The following is a 17,121-nucleotide window of genomic DNA, read 5'->3' as shown; positions in this document are numbered from 1 at the left end:
TGTCTTTATTATGATTAAATATAGTTTCTATCACACATCTCCGCGTTTGTGTCCGCCCCTCCTGTCCGTCTAGCCCACACACCGTTACAGAATAGTCTCCCATAATTAGGACGCAGCGAGATGTTGTTGGTTCATGTATTCCCAGACTTTGGCTCTATGAGGTTTCCTCTGGTCTTCCCGCTTAGTAGGCCGGCTCCTTATGATGGAAGCAACCATAGTGTTGAAGGCTTCCTTCTACAGAGCCAGCTCTACCTGCAGAACCTTCTGGACCCCCAGCCAGCTGAAATCGACAAGGTGCGATTTATGATGTCGAGACTGAGGGGTGCTGCTCGTGAGTGGGCTAAGCAGCTTTGGTCTGACAGGGGAGTTGTGCTGAACTCGGTGAGGGATTTTGAGGGCCTCATGAGAGCCAAGTTTTCACGCAGCAAAGCGCCCACTGCAGCTTATACCCGGCATCCAGTGCCCACTGGGGATGTTAAAATTCCTCCAGTGCCCACTGATGATGTGGTCCGGGTGCCAGTGCCCGATTATAAAGCTTGTGACTGTTCCAAGTCCATGTTAGGAGCCAGTCAGGATCCTTTGTTCAGTCCTGTTCCTTGTAGAGACCCCAATGGCTCCGGGGGTCCCTCTGTTGGTTTGCCAGCTCCTGTCCCACGTACTCAAGTTGGGGTCAGTCCTCTGCCGGTTCCGTCTGTTTCATTAACTTCTAGTCAGTCTAAGTTTCTGTTCAGTAAAGTCTATGACTGTATTCTGCCAGTTCGGTTGTGTTCATGTTCGCCTGTGTTGAAGTCAAACAGTTCCAAGTCCTCTCTAGTGTTTTCGCAGCTGGATGACGTTTCTCCAGTGTTTTCGCAGCTGGCTTCGGACGCCTCTCCAGGGTCCTCACAGCTGAGTGATGTTTCTCCAGTGTTTTCACAGCTGACTTCGGACGCCTCTCCAGGGTCCTCGCAGCTGACTCGAGGAGTTTCTCAAGGGTTTTTGCAGCTGATTCCGGACGCCTCTCCAGGGTCCTCACAGCTGAATCAAGGAGATTCTCAAGGATTTGTGCAGCTGATTAATGACGTTTCTCCAGTGTTTTCGCAGCTGACTTCGGACGCCTCTCTAGGGTCCTCGCAGCTGGTTAATGATGTTTCTCAAGGATTTTTGCAGTTGACTTCGGACGCCTCTCCAGGGTCCTCGCAACTGAGTGATGTTTCTCCAGTGTTTTCACAGCTGACTGCGGACGCCTCTCCAGGGTCCTCGCAGCTGACTCAAGGAGTTTCTCAAGGGTTTTTGCAGCTGATTCCGGACACTTCGCCAGGGTCCTCGCAGCTGACTCCGGACGCCTCTTCGCCAGGGTCCTCGCAGCTGACTCCGGACGCCTCTTCGCCAGGCTCCACGCAGCTGACTCCGGACGCCTCTTCGCCAGTGTCCTCGCAGCTGACTCCGGAAGCCTCTTCACCAGGCTCCACGCAGCTGACTCTCGAAGCCTCTTCGCCAGGCTCCATGCAGCTGACTCCCGAAGCCTCTTCGCCAGGCTCCACACAGCTGAATCCTGATGGCGCTCCTGTTCCCGAGTTGGCGCATCCCGATGGCGCTCCTGTTCCCGAGTTGGCGCATCCCGATGGCGCTCCTGTTCCCGAGTTGGCGCATCCCGATGGCGCTCCTGTTCCCGAGTTGGCGCATCCCGATGGCGCTCCTGTTCCCGAGTTGGCGCATCCCGATGGCGCTCCTGTTCCCGAGTTGGCGCATCCCGATGGCGCTCCTGTTCCCGAGTTGGCGCATCCCGATGGCGCTCCTGTTCCCGAGTTGGTGTCCTCCGGCGGCACTTCTGTTTCCTTGTTGGTGCCCCCTGATGGCACTCCTGTTCCTGAGTTGGTGTCCCCTGATGGCACTCCTGTTCCCGAGTTGGTGTCCACCGACGGCACTTCTGCTTCCTGGTTGGTGCCCCCAGATGGCGCTTCTGTTCCCGAGTTGGTGTCCTCCGATGGTACTTCTGTTCCAGAGTTGGCGCCCCCCGACAGCACTCCTGAACTCTCGTTGGCACCCCTAGATGGTACTTCTGTTTCTGAGTTGGCGCTTCCTGACAGCGCTCCTGTTTCCATGTTGGCGCTTCCCGACGGCGCTCCTGTTCCCGAGTCGGCGCCGCCCGATGGCGCTTCTGTTTCCGTGTCGGCGTCCCCTGAAGGCACTCCTGAACTCTCGTCGGCACCCCTAGATAGTGCTTCTGGCTCCCTGTCAGCGCCCCCTAATGGTGCTTATGAACTCTCGTTGGCACCCCTAGGTGCTTCCGGTTCCTCGACAGCGTCCCCCGACTGTGCCTCTGGATTTCTGTCGGCAGCCTGCGTCCCACCATTTTTATCACGCCTGCCTGAGGAAATCCTTAATGACTTCAAATTTGCCCCTCAGGGTCCAGGACCTCCTTTTTTGAATTTTGTTTTTGTTTTTGGGCACGCCAGGAGTCGTGCCTATAGGGGGGGCTACTGTCACACTTTGAGCCTCTGTGTGCTCTGGAGCTCCTGTGCTCCAGTGTGCCACGCCTCCTCTCCTGTGTCTCCAGCCAGCTCCCCTCTCATGATTGGTTACCTGAACTAATTAGCCCCAGCTGCAGGGTATTTAAGAGAGGAGCTGGGAATGGCTGGTTGGAGACTATTTTCATGGTAACTCTGTTTGTCGGTGTAACTCTGTTTGCGTCTGGTATCTCTGCTCCTGGTAACTCTGTCCGTTCTCGCTCTTGTTTGCTCTGTTTGCTCTGTTTATGTCTGTTAACCTAGTCCGTGTCTGTTAGCCTAGCCCTGTCTGTTAGCCTAATCCTGGTTTGTTAGCTTGTGTGTGTTAGCTCTGTGTGTTAGCTCCGTGTTACTAGCTTTAGTTCAGTTTATCTTTGTTTAGTCTTTGTAGTTCTGTTCAGCTTGTATAGCCCTGTTTAAATCCTGTCTAGTTCCAGTTTAGCTTAGTTCATGTTTCTAGTTTAGCTTAGTATATGTATACTTAGATTTAGCATTTAATAGCATTTGTGTTAGCATGTAGCTTTGTTTGTGTAGTAGTTAGCATTTAGCTTAGATTAGGTCTTGTGTTCATTTGTCTTGTTCTGTGTTCTGTCTTGTCTTTATTATGATTAAATATAGTTTCTATCACACATCTCCGCGTTTGTGTCCGCCCCTCCTGTCCGTCTAGCCCACACACCGTTACAATACTATACTATTATAGTAACTATACTATTATAATACATTATAATATACTATTACTATTAGTTTTTTGTATTTTCTAAAAATAATGGGTTGTATTGTTCACATATGTTGTATATGTTCAATGCAGTGATGACATAGTTACCTTGAAAAAGTAATCTGATTACTGATTACTCCTTTAAAAAGTAACTTAGTTACTTTATGGATGTCTTGATTTCAAAAGTAACTAAGTCAGATTACAAGTTACTTTATTAGTTATATAATGCGGTCCGCTAATGTATCCCATAATGCAACTGGAGCTGTGTAGGTGATTGAAGCGGAATAAGAAACAAGAAAGACGTGGAAAACGGAGTCCTCTGTTCACAAGTGTAAGATAAATAAAATAAAATTTTTTAAAGACAAATAAATAACAAAAAGACGATAAATATCCTAAATATTGGCGAGTGGAGTCTGTAACTATGGTGATATTATGTCATCACATCCCCACGTCATCACTTGACGTTGGTAAGATGTACTTTTTTATCGGCCGAGTAGTGCATACTTCCTCCAATCTAGTACAGACTCTGTAAGTATGCGATTCCGGACGCAGCCCGTGACTTAATTGTCGCATAGGACAGACGTCACTCCCCGAGACGCAAGAAGAAAGCAAAAATATATCTTTTTACTAAGGAAAATTACACAAATAGTAACGCACAGTAACTTCGATAAGTAACTTTAATCTGATTACTGGATTGGAAAAAGTAACGCGTTAGATTACTTGTTACTGAAAAATGTGGTCAGATTAGAGTAACGTGTTACTAAGTAAAGCGTTACTGACATCAGTGGTTCAATGTGTTTTAATGGACTACAATTCCCTGCTTCACACATGCGCAACTGCAAAGCTCCTATAATTGTCCCTCAGAGCTTTCCTTACTCCAGTGGCACTTTGTACATGGCTGGAGGTGAGCAGTGTTAAAAAGCTCCGTGAGCTATTTTATATTTTAAATGGGACATGTGTACTTGTAAAGTGAATTACTACAAACATGTTCTGTAATATCGGTCATGTAACTTAATTGATGTGATTTTTGTCAAATATTAGCGCATATTTAATAGTTTGTAACTTTAGTTCCAGACTATTTTTTTTAGCGCCAATCATATTACACTGGGCAAATGCGCTTAATCTCATCTTTCTTTTTATCTTTATAGAGCTTGTGCAGTTGCAGAATACAGTCTAAATTAAAAGATTGTATGTGTGTTTATGCAGGTATGTTGTCATTTGTCCTAAAACGTTATAAAATGTAAATCTCTCTGTACTAGTCAAAGTTATTTACCCACTATACCAGTGGTTCCCAAACTTTTTCTGTCACGCCCCCCTTTGGAAGATGAAAATCTGTCACGCCCCCCCCCCCCCCCCCCCCCACACACACACACTTTTTGACATCACTCTCCTTCAATCAGTCTGCTACCTCAAAAATTAAAAACACTTTGCAAAAAAGATAAACTTCAATCGTTGCCAATTTGTGAGAGTTCAAGACTTATCAGTGTATTAGTGGCTGTTTTTCTTTTTATCCCTGTCAAATACCTTAATTTCAGTCTACAGGTCATCACCATCTACTTTTTACAGTCCCCTCATCATTTTTCAAAAAAGCTTTGATGCTCTTTGAAATGCACTTCAGTTCCTGTATCGATATTCAGATTTACAGAGCAAGTGACTGATAAATCACACTGACATTATTCTGATGATTTGCTCTAAACAGTATCAGTCAGGTTTATGTATCTGGAAAGGAGCTGCTGATGCTCAAGCAGTTTTTCAGGTGTTTATCAGTAAGGATGGACCCATATTTAGGGAAAAGGCTGATTCACACATGTAGGTTGATGATCACCAGATCAGCGCTGCTTTATGCGGACTGAGGCGTAGTCATGGTAACGAACAACAAAATAAACAAACAGTGACCACATTTCATGTCAGTCCCGCTGAGCTGTTTGAATGAGGAACGATGTACCAGCGTGTACTGAGCGATAGCTGTATTGGGCTCCGCGATCTAGACTCTCTGTCAGATTGAATCCTGACACACCTGAAAACACGGTTTGTTTATCGTCCACCGTAAAAAGAAATCCGACGTTAGAACATTGGTTCCGCGCTTAATTTCAGTCAGATGCGATCCCCCTGTTATGCTTCTGCGCGCCCCCCACTTTGGAAACCGCTGCACTATACGATCACAAACAATTGTCAAATAATTGCGACTATATTGTTGTGCATTTTTTTATTATTATTTTTTTCTTTCTTGGAAGAAACGAGTGTATAATTACCGTAAAGATTGTTCATGTGAACTAGTCTTTCCAGTGGTGCTTTGTACATGGCTGGAGAGCTTGAGCAGTTGCAGAATACAGTCTGAATTAAGGATTGTATGTGTGTGTATGCAGGTATGCGAGTGCAATAAAGACAGTGAGAGGAATCATTGTGTTCGTCTCTTGATTGCATTAGTTCATTGAAGACCATTACATGGGTGATTCAGTCCATCATTAAGAACAAGCAGAGACCTGTTACATTAGATTAACTTACTAATTAAATTTTACTTCTTCAGTTGGAGACAAAGAGCCAACGGCATTATTTTCCCCCTCTCAAGTTCAGCGGTGTAATTAATTCACTCTTAATAAAAGTATTGTGGCATCAACCAGTGTGGATTAGGAGGCGGAGCGGGTTTTATCCAGAAGCACTCACGGCCACAGTGTAAATGGTTGTTAAATTCTGGGCTTTTACCCAGAAGCACTCACGGCCACAGTGTAAATGGTTGTTTAATTCTGTTGTATTTGTTTATTGGGTTTATTTATGTTATTTGGTGTTCTGTTTAACATTGTTAGTTTGTGTATAAGTGTATTTGTTAATATAATATTATATATGTAATATTGTTTAATTAAATGTGAATCTAAAACCTACACAGGAAAAACTGGAGTGTTGAAATTTCAGAGTTGATTTTCACTCTCAAAGTGTCATTTTAACACATTCGGATTTAAATTGTGTTCAGTGTTGGAGTTATTTGGCAGAGCTGATTAGATCGGTGTTAACCTAACTTAGATTAATTTAAACTCCGCCCATGCATTTAGATTTAATTAAACTCCGCCCATGCATTTAGATTAACTTAAACTCCGCCCATGCATTTAGATTAACTTAAACTCCGCCCATGCATTTAGATTTAATTAAACTCCGCCCATGCATTTAGATTAACTTAAACTCCGCCCATGCATTTAGATTAACTTAAACTCCGCCCATGCATTTAGATTAATTTAAACTCCGCCCATGCATTTACATTTAATTGAACTCTGCCCATGCATTTTACTTCTTCGGTTGGAGACAAGGAGACAACGGCACCATTTTCCTCCTCTCGAGTTTATGCGGTAAGTGTAATTAATTCAGTCTTAATGAAAGTATACATTGATGATGATATAGTCAGTATAAAACACAGGTGTACTGAAGGATGTGTGTGTGAGAGTGAGAGAGAAAGTTTCTGTTGTAAGAACACTGCACTAACTGACTGCAGCTGATTGCTGCCACTTAAGTTACATCAGCTGCTTTTGGTCCTGTGTGATTTTTTTGTTTGCGTGTTTAGCCGTCTAGTCAGCTAGGTTAGCAAGCTCCCTGCTTGATGGGGAACTGTGTACTGTGGTTGTTTTGTGTTCTTTTTTCAATGATTATTCTGGGTAAATGGTTAACATATTGGTGGCTCATATACAGGTAATTGATAATCATGGGTATGTGTGTTCCATATTATTTTATTTGTGCCAAATAACTGCATGACAATTGCATACATTTAAATTAGATATTTAATCTCTTTTCAGATTAAATGAGAATCTGATCAAATGATGAGGGAGATTTTTCAGCACCACCAGAAACTTGTTAATGATCCAGGCAGAAGTGCTGATACCTTCCCAAGATTTCTGGATACAAAATGATTGGTAAGTTTGGAATGATATTTATACTGGGTTGAAATTAAGCATTTAATGTAGTAGTACAACTAGTAGTTTAAAATGAATTCTTTATTAAAGGCTGATCAAGACTTTCCTGTTTTGATGATGAGACAGAATGTGTTCTTCAAGCCAAATATCATAAAAGAGGTCAAGAGGCTCACTTCAACACCAGAGCTGCGTCACGTGTTGCAGTCAGCAGAAAGTTCACCAGGAAGTGATCTCGAGTCGACATGTGTGTTTTAATGCATTTGCTATCATTTTCACCTTTCATAACTTTGTAATTATAGACTAGTTTATACACTGGATAATCATTGTCTGTTTACTGTTCTTAATATATGTCTCTTCATTGTTACTTATCTGGACACTATTGCACTTTAACTGTATTATATGTAAATAATTTCTATCTTCTGGTTAGATGCTGCTGCATTTCGTTGGCTCTGTACTTGTACTCTGCACAATGACAAAGTTGAATCTAATCTAATAATTGCAGTCTTTTTTTGCATTCATGCATTCATTATTGTAGAGTCTTAAGATTTAGTTTGTTTATTCTCTGTTTGTTGATCTGATTTGGGAGAAAATATGACATTTCAAAACTCAACACCTCTCTGTAAAAGTATTAAATTTGATGAATTTTCAATTATTTGATCGTGACTTTGTCTTCAGCCTATGACCAACAAATGACCTGTTGTTGCTTTTGCATCTTCAACCGCCACCACCAGGAAAAATAAATGTTATTTTTGAAAATTATTTGGTGTATTGGAATTTATTCTTTTTATTATTATAAGAATAATTTAGGGAGTTAAATGAACACTACTGAAATAGTAAAATATAACTCAGAGCAGTGTTATTGTTAGATAGAACCCAACAGTGGCTGCATAGCAGAGCCTTGATTTGAACCACCAATCTTCAGGTTGATAGCCCAAAGCTCTACCCACTAGGCTACCACTATACAAGTTCAGCTGAAGTTTGTACTCCCTCAGTTACTTTTACTCTGTTTTATGAGTTAAAACAGGAACTCTGACAAGGTGTTAAACATTTAACTATTTTGAAAGTGTTGATTTAACTCTTAAGAGTGTGGAGCTATATAAACCCTGAAAAAGTGTTAAAATCAACTCTGTGGGAGTTCATTCAACACTGGACTTTTTGCTGTGTACCGTAACCGTGTAGCATGGGGATAAGAATGGCGTGGCTACAATAGCGGGTACTTGGGTGTGAGTGTGCGCGTGTCCTGAACCGTGTAACCAATAAAAAGAGCTGTTCCTGTTGTCATAGCATTGCCCTCTAGATGACATGGGGGTAATTGCTAAAGAAATCAAGTTTTTGTAATGTCAAATAGAAGCTCCCAAGCGCCCAAGTCCAGCGGTGACAGCAGCGGAAGCGTCGAGGATGGCAGCAGTAGTGGTGTGACAGTGGAGCCGACTGGGAGGTGTATGAGGCCCAGCTGGAGATCATCACGGCTTTCTCCGGATGGACAGACATGGACACGGTGGCTCACCTCTGCCTCGCGCTGCAGGGGGAGGTTCTGAGGTTCCTGGTGGAGCTGATTTGACTAAGCTTACGGCAGCCTTGCGTAGCCAATTTGGGTGGTACCCGGCAGAACCGGCAGCAAAGTGGCTGTTGGCGGCAAGACGACGTTGCCATGGTGAGCAGATCAGCGTGCTGGCATCTGAGGTGGTGCTGCTGGTGCGACAGGCCTACCCGACATTCCCATGTTCCGTGCAACGGGAGCTAGCACTGGATCACTTCCTAAATGCGCTGGCCCCAAACGAGCTGCAGAAGTAGCAGCTCCGAGTTCCCTGGGAGCAGCAGTTAAGGAAGCGGAACACGCAGAGCTCATCTTCTTGAGCCATGCTCGCCAGTTGACGGCAGTAGGCAGACCTGCGCCTCGGCAGCAGGCATGCTGGCGGTGTGGTGAGCACAGACATAGAGCCACCCAGTGCACCATCACTAGTCCTGCGGGAAACGAACCAGGAACCACCCAATGAGGGGCGTGGTCGCTCCGGACCAACCTGTCAATCCCTCATGGTTTTCTTCGGCCAGGGTCGGCAGACATAACAGCTCACATGTGGAATGTTTAATAAATGGAACTCCGGTCATGGCACTCGTGGACACTGGGTCGTCTGTGTTGCTGATCCAACCGGGAGTTTTACTGGACATCAAGGGCCAGTTTCAACTCTCGGTGGAAGGGAAGTGGGTCCCAACTGAACTGTTAACGGTCACCGGCGACCGTGTTGGATCATTGGTGTGCCCGGCGCCTGCAGTCGATTTTGGGGGTGGGCCAGTTACTCATGATTTCTGCTTGGGTGCTGTGATCAATTTCAAGAGGGGAACTGTGCAACTGAACAGGGGTAACAGTTGAGGTCTGCGATGAGGCTACGGTGTGGTATTGCTCATACACGCAGCTACCGGCAGAGTCTTCCGACGCATGTGGACCACCAAGGGGGCCGGAGAAGTCCCCCAATGTCCAAGCGCTGCATGATCTATGGAAGCGCAGTAGCGCGGGCCTTTCGGAGGTGCAGAAACAGCGTCTGTGGGACTTGCTGGAGCGTTTTGCAGGGGTCTTCACAGCTTCGGAACAGGACTGCACGAGGACTGGGCTGGTGCAGCACGACATCAACATCAGCACGCCCCCCCAATCCGTCTCAGACCACACCGCCTACCCCTGGTGAAACGACTGGTGGCTGAGCAACAGATCCAGGCGATGGTAGCCTCCAGGGTCATCGAGCCCTCACACAGCCCCTGGACGTCTTTATTGTGGACACAGATGCCAGTAACCACGGTCTGGGGGCTGTGCTGCCCCAGCAACAGGACGGAGCTGAGCTTGTCATCACGTACTTTAGCCGGCGTCAGAGCAAACGCGAGTGGAACTATTGCATGACACGTCAGGAGCTGCTGGCTGTTGTTGCGGGCCTGAGACCCTTATCTGTACGAAGTACCCTTTGTGTTGCGGTCGGACCATGCATCGCTCACGTGGCTGATGAGATTCCGGGAGCCAGAGGGGCAGCTGGTGAGATGGATTGCCAGGTTCCATGAGTACAGATTCAGGATCAAGCACCGGCTGGCCAGCGGCACGGCAATGCCGTTAGCCTTGTGTGGATACTGACTGCCGCTACTGCCTGCATGCGGAGGAGAGATATGTCGGACAATGCGCTGCCGTGATGGTGGCGGACCCACTGGTTACTTGCCTAGAACAGATGACTATTGAGGATTTTTTTCGGGGCACTTTGGGGTTATCAAGACTCTGAGGCGACTGTGCCAACGGTTTTTACTGGCCTGGCTGCCGTACTGACATTGAACTGTTTGTACATTACTGCAACACGTGCACGGCGAAAAAAGGGCCGTCACAGCGGGCACGGGCCACACTCCAAGCCATTCAGTCAGGTGCGCCGATGGAGAGGGTAGCCGTGGACGTCTTGGGGGCGTTCTCTGTGACAGACTTGGGGAACCGCTACGTGCTTGTGGCCATGGACTACTTCACCAAGTGGCCGGAGGCCTACGCAGTGCCCGGCCAAAGTGCAAACACGACAGCGGAGTGGCTTGTAGAGGAGTTTTTCTGCCGGTTTGGAGTCCCTGAGGAGCTACACAGTGACCAGGGGTGGAACTTTGAGTCCGAGGTGATGAGTGAAGTCTGTCGCCGACTTGGGGTGCGCAAGACCCGGACAACCCCGCTCCACCCACAGAGCGACGGCCTGGTAGAACGCTTTAAAAGGACCTTGGCCACACAGTTGTGGGATTGGGACAAACAATTGCCTCTGGTACTCCTTGCATGCTGCTCGGCCGTTCAAGAGACGACAGGGTTCAGAGTATTTAGACAATGCTCATGTTTGGATGGGAGCTACAGACGCCTGTAGATCTAATTTTTGGGGCTCCTCCGGATGGGGGGGGGGGGGGTTGCACTGGGTGGTGTAGTGGACAGACCTCGGTGCGAACAACAACCACCGTGCAGGTTTCGGGACTTTGTTGGGGGTTAACCCTCTACTGCAATCATTTTGTTGGTACATGAAAAAAATTATTCCACATTATTTCTAGGTTTATTTTGGGACACTTTATTGATAAAATATATATTTTTTAGTTTATTGACCCCATCCCCCCACCCCCATCAAAAAATATTTTTTCGTTGCCTAAGGGCAACTTTGTGCAACAATGGTACAGATTCTCAGAGAAAATGATGAATAAACAGATCATAATTAACTACTCAGAGAGCAGTACTAAATCAGAAAATCTTTTAAAAAATGTCAACAAACAATTAAAAAGGAAAGAAAAAAGTGCTAGAAACATGTATTTTCTTTGTATATGGGTATAGGTTTGTATTATGTAGTGTGTTGACTTCACTCATAAAACTTTAAAAAGCAGTTCTTCTCTACTGTGATGTGGTACGTTACACTTTTTGCACATAATTTGGGGCATTCTTGTGAACCCAGGAACCCTGCATCTTTATTTCTTGTCACACATTATTGGCCAGTGTGAGATATTGTCCAGTCTGATATGTTGGTTAGGGATAGGTGCTGTGGGGCCCTGCTTCCCCCTCTTCTCCTAATACTGTTGGGAAATCCCACCACTGGGTCACTCTCTCTTCCTGACATCTTATTTGTAATTGCACAAACTATGTGCAAATTGGGACTTAAAGGCATAAAGATGCATGAGGTCACTTCTTATTATGCCATTGTTAGCACAATTCTATCTGTATACATGCCAACATTTCACTGGCTGATGGAGAAATGTGTAGCCATTCAGGGGTACTGTAGAGGCAAAGATGTGTTTTCCATCAAGGGATTTAGAAAGAACTACTGTCATCTTCTGACAAATTGTCTTCTTCATTCTCTTCCTTACTGGTGTCTTGAGTATATTTCCAGTGCCAACAAAAACACAATAATAAAACAATTATTGTCACAGCTTGATGTTGCTCCAATATTCCTCAACTATTTTTTTGTATGTTGTCTGCTGTACGAAATTAAAACCCTATATTTTCATTATTTCTCAAACCTTTTTTCTACATGTCACTCCTCCTCATTGTCTATCTCACTGTCTTCCTCACTGTCTTCACTTTCAGATAACATTGGCCTAACATACCGATCCTGTTTCTGTCTTCCATAAAACACCCTTATGTCCATTATGTATCAAAAAGTATAAAAAAAGTTAATTTAAATGAGAAAACAACACATTTGAATTTGGAGCTTATACTGTACACAAATACATGTGATAATACAGTGTATCACGAAAGTGAGTACACCCCTCACATTTCTGCAAATATTTCATTATATCTTTTCATGGGACAACACTATAGACATGAAACTTGGATATAACTTAGAGTAGTCAGTGTACAGCTTGTATAGCAGTGTAGATTTACTGTCTTCTGAAAATAACTCAACACACAGCCATTAATGTCTAAATAGCTGGCAACATAAGTGAGTACACCCCACAGTGAACATGTCCAAATTGTGCCCAAATGTGTCATTGTCCCTCCCTGGTGTCATGTGTCAAGGTCCCAGGTGTAAATGGGGAGCAGGGCTGTTAAATTTGGTGTTTTGGGTACAATTCTCTCATACTGGCCACTGGATATTCAACATGGCACCTCATGGCAAAGAACTCTCTGAGGATGTGAGAAATAGAATTGTTGCTCTCCACAAAGATGGCCTGGGCTATAAGAAGATTGCTAACACCCTGAAACTGAGCTACAGCATGGTGGCCAAGGTCATACAGCGGTTTTCCAGGACAGGTTCCACTCGGAACAGGCTTCGCCAGGGTCGACCAAAGAAGTTGAGTCCACGTGTTCGGCATCATATCCAGAGGTTGGCTTTAAAAAATAGACAAATGAGTGCTGCCAGCATTGCTGCAGAGGTTGAAGACGTGGGAGGTCAGCCTGTCAGTGCTCAGACCATACACCGCACACTGCATCAACTCGGTCTGCATGGTCGTCATCCCAGAAGGAAGCTGACGCACAAGAAAGCCAGTAAACAGTTTGCTGAAGACAAGCAGTCCAAGAACATGGATTACTGGAATGCCCTGTGGTCTGACGAGACCAAGATAAACTTGTTTGCCTCAGATGGTGTCCAGCATGTGTGGCGGCGCCCTGGTGAGAAGTACCAAGACAACTGTATCTTGCCTACAGTCAAGCATGGTGGTGGTAGCATCATGGTCTTGGGCTGCATGAGTGTTGCTGGCACTGGGGAGCTGCAGTTCATTGAGGGAAACATGAATTCCAACATGTACAGTGACATTCTGAAACAGAGCATGATCCCCTCCCTTCGAAAACTGGGCCTCATGACAGTTTTCCAACAGGATAACGACCCCAAACACAACCTCCAAGATGACAACTGCCTTGCTGAGGAAGCTGAAGGTAAAGGTGATGGACTAAACCCAATTGAGCACCTGTGGCGCATCCTCAAGTGGAAGGTGGAAGAGTTCAAGGTGTCTAACATCCACCAGCTCCGTGATGTCATCATGGAGGAGTGGAAGAGGATTCCAGTAGCAACCTGTGCAGCTCTGGTGAATTCCATGCCCAGGAGGGTTAAGGCAGTGATAATAATGGTGGTCACACAAAATATTGACACTTTAGGCACAATTTGGACATGTTCACTGTGGGGTGTACTCACTTATGTTGCCAGCTATTTAGACATTAATGGCTGTGTGTTGAGTTATTTTCAGAAGACAGTAAATCTACACTGCTATACAAGCTGTACACTGACTACTCTAAGTTATATCCAAGTTTCATGTCTATAGTGTCGTCCCATGAAAAGATATAATAAAATATTTGCAGAAATGTGAGGGGTGTACTCACTTTTGTGATACACTGTACATGATAACTTCCTAAAACATAGTCAGCAAAAACATCCTCGAAAAGTACACAAGGTGCAAGGTGCACAACCATGCCCTGAAAAGAAAAAAACGAATTTCTAAACATGCAAAAAATAAATAAACTTCATAAAATCCGACAGACAACTTCTTTACACCTTTACACACATGCACATATTTTTTATTTATTTTAAATAAGATTAATAAAGCAAAAAATCTCATGTTTTTCTTGTACATGTGCTTCTGTGACCATGTGTCAGAAAAGGCAGTCCCACCTTAATATGCTTGATGGTGAATCTTAAACTTTATTAGATTGTTTTTTGATATTTTTTTGACCATTCTGGTTGGTTGCAATAATTAAAAAAAACAGGCAGGAGGCATGGAGCTTAAGAAAACTTTCTGTTGCCTGAGGGCAACGCTGTGCAGTAGAGGGTTAAGTGGGTCGGGACGGGACGGTACGGTTGACCTTTGAGAGGGGGTGCTGTGTGGCATCCGCCACTGTGGATTGGGGGGGCGGAGCGGGTTTTACCCAGAAGCACTTGCGGCCGCAGTGTAAATGGTTTTTTAATTCCGTTGTATTTGTTTATTGGGTTTGTTTATGTTATTTGGTGTTCTGTTTAACATTGTTAGTTTGTGTATAAGTGTATTTGTTTAATTGAATGTGAATCTCAAACCTTCCGTAACCGTGTAGCACGGGGATAAGACTGGCGTGGCTACAATAGTGGGTGGTTGGGTATGCGAGTGTGCGCGTGTTCTAAACCGTGTAACTAATTGAAAGAGCTGTTTCTATTGCCATGGCAACTCGAGACTCCCGTCTCTTATTTGCCGACACCAAAGTTGGGAAACACGAGTGCGCTAACGTTACAACATCTGTGTAAAGCTACATTTTAGTATCCAGACGACAACAAGAAGCAGTTTACAGAAATCTCTTTATCCTGTTTTCATTAATCGTGGGTGTGTGAGTTCGTGTGGATGAGAGAAAAACACAGAAAAAATATCTGTGTTGTTGTGGAGGCCTATATAACGATGTTAAATGTAACAGGTATTTTCAGACAGTTCATATACAGAAAACAGTATCAGGTAATAAAAAAGTTAAAAACTTCTGAAATACGGATTTATAACATTCACATATTAGAGTATTATATTCTTATACTCACCGCGATTATCTGGAAAACACCTTTACCTTTCCACACTAAATGATTTCACTTTTACTTTAACAGAATCATGTTCAATGCCGCGTTCAACTGCTCCTCCAAATCTCCTACTTTCTGAGTTCAAAGTCACGAGTACAATGGGAATCTATAGAACATTTTAGTTTATAAACATTTATACATACAGATTCAGACAGTAATCAATATTTTTTTTTTTTTGTTCTGTGTGAACAATAGAAAACAGTATTAATGTGTTACTACAGAAGAACAAAAATGCAGTCGAATTAAATTCAAACAATTTGTCTACATGTGAATGCTGCACTCAAACTAGCAGCCGCCCCAACAACTCATTACGTTTTAAGTTGTCAGAAAGTAACTGCTGTCGTCTCATACAGTCTTCTGTAAAAACTCTGTGCACCTCTGGTCAAATCTTATGTTTGATCAAGTAAAAATAATTAACAACAACATAATCTACAGGAAACTATTTTTTTCTTTTTCTGCACATTTTGATTATTTACTAAACTAAAACATATTGGAGAGAAACACACCTAAATGTGCCAACGTTTCTCCTACAGCTACAACGTAAACACTTTACTCACTTTTTTACCTTTTATGTTTACTTTACATTTTCATTTACATTTAATTTTTTTAAATGAAAACAAATAAAGACGAATAACAGTTGTCCGGTGTCGATTCAGAGTCAAACTATTTACTTACGCAAACCGATTCCTCTGAACCGCCCGTATACAGTGGAAGTCAAACAGTGATTCCATGTGTCGATTCCGAGCCGAAGAATCATTTAGGTGAACCGATATTATTTAGGTATTGAATCATTTAGGTATACAATGAAAGCCAAACATTCATTATCGGTTAAAATAATAATAATAATACGAATAACTTAATTATTTATTTATTATTATTAATAATAATAATATACAGTTTACATATAAAGTTCTAAAATTCTATGAATTAAATAAACACCTAAATAAATGAACAGTGTGTAACACTTAATAGCTGCGGCCCTGCTGAATGTAGAATATACATCAGGTGTCTGTGAATCAAAAAATAAATAAATAAATAAATAAGGGGAAAAAAAGAAATGAATAAATAAAAATATGAGAACAACATGCCAAGATACCAAAATACAACTCAAACTATAAAAATGAATAAGGAGTTTGCTTCACTTGACAGAACCATCAGAGCAAAGTGAGACAATGTCACGTTTTTCTGAAGTCACCGAGCTCTTCACTACAAGCCCTTCTGCTGACCATATTTATGGAGATTTTATAATTGCATGATTTTTTTTTCTTTCTGTCAATAAAAACAAAACAAGAACAAAAAAATATCAAATTAAACCAATTTATTAAGCTAAATGCACTGTAAAAAGTAAAACATTGCTGTCATGTTTATTTTCTAATTAAAATAGTTGAAAATTATTAGTTTGCTTGTTTAAATTTGACTTCTTAATTTAAATTAAGCCTGTATAAGTTTTCCTGAGGAGCTGAGGGCCAATCACTCACTAAGCACTTTCAAAAAGAAACTTAAGACCCAGCTGTTCAAAACAGCATTCTCATGATTTTAATTAGCCCTTAATTTATCTTTTAATGCCATGTTTTACATGAACACTTTATTTATTATTTAAATTATTTAAAAGTAAAACTTCCTTAGCATATTAGTTAATTACAGTTCCAAATGTTTACACTTTTTCTAATTAAGGTTAAATAAAATGAGCATGTGCACATGGTTAATGGAGAGGCTTGTAGACTGCATTCTCCAAGCTACATTTGTCATAGGGAGAAACAGGTGGTATAACCAGGATGATATAAAATAAAATAAAACTAAAAATAATAACTACCCCTGCATAGTCATTACATTACAAGTCATTACAATTACATTAACATTTTGTAAGTTGCCACTTACCTTGGCTTTAGCGTTGATTCATAATCTGCAAATAAAAATTTAAGGTGTGATGTTAGAAAAATCTTTATTTCATTTAACACAACAAAATAACCCCTTAAGTAGCCTATATCTACTTAGTGGATAGATTACTGTAGACCTGAGGCTAA

At 43.0% G+C, this 17,121-nt stretch overlaps 1 protein-coding gene and 1 pseudogene across 1 annotated transcript in view; one reads left to right on the top strand and one right to left on the bottom strand.

Moving 5' to 3' along the window:
* Positions 1–15,082, bottom strand: part of LOC134329504 (NACHT, LRR and PYD domains-containing protein 3-like) — a gene marked incomplete at its 3' end in the record, with an annotated part of 46,171 nt that extends 31,089 nt beyond the window's left edge. Inside the window, exon 1 of the mRNA XM_063010791.1 lies at positions 15,062–15,082. The remainder of the gene's footprint in view (positions 1–15,061) is intronic.
* Positions 1–17,121, top strand: part of LOC134328691 (NACHT, LRR and PYD domains-containing protein 3-like) — a 1,194,473-nt pseudogene that overhangs the window by 1,162,475 nt on the left and 14,877 nt on the right.

This window comes from Trichomycterus rosablanca, chromosome 15, assembly GCF_030014385.1.
Source record: "Trichomycterus rosablanca isolate fTriRos1 chromosome 15, fTriRos1.hap1, whole genome shotgun sequence".
Lineage (NCBI taxonomy): Eukaryota > Metazoa > Chordata > Actinopteri > Siluriformes > Trichomycteridae > Trichomycterus > Trichomycterus rosablanca.
This window is presented reverse-complemented; position numbering and strand designations above follow the sequence as displayed.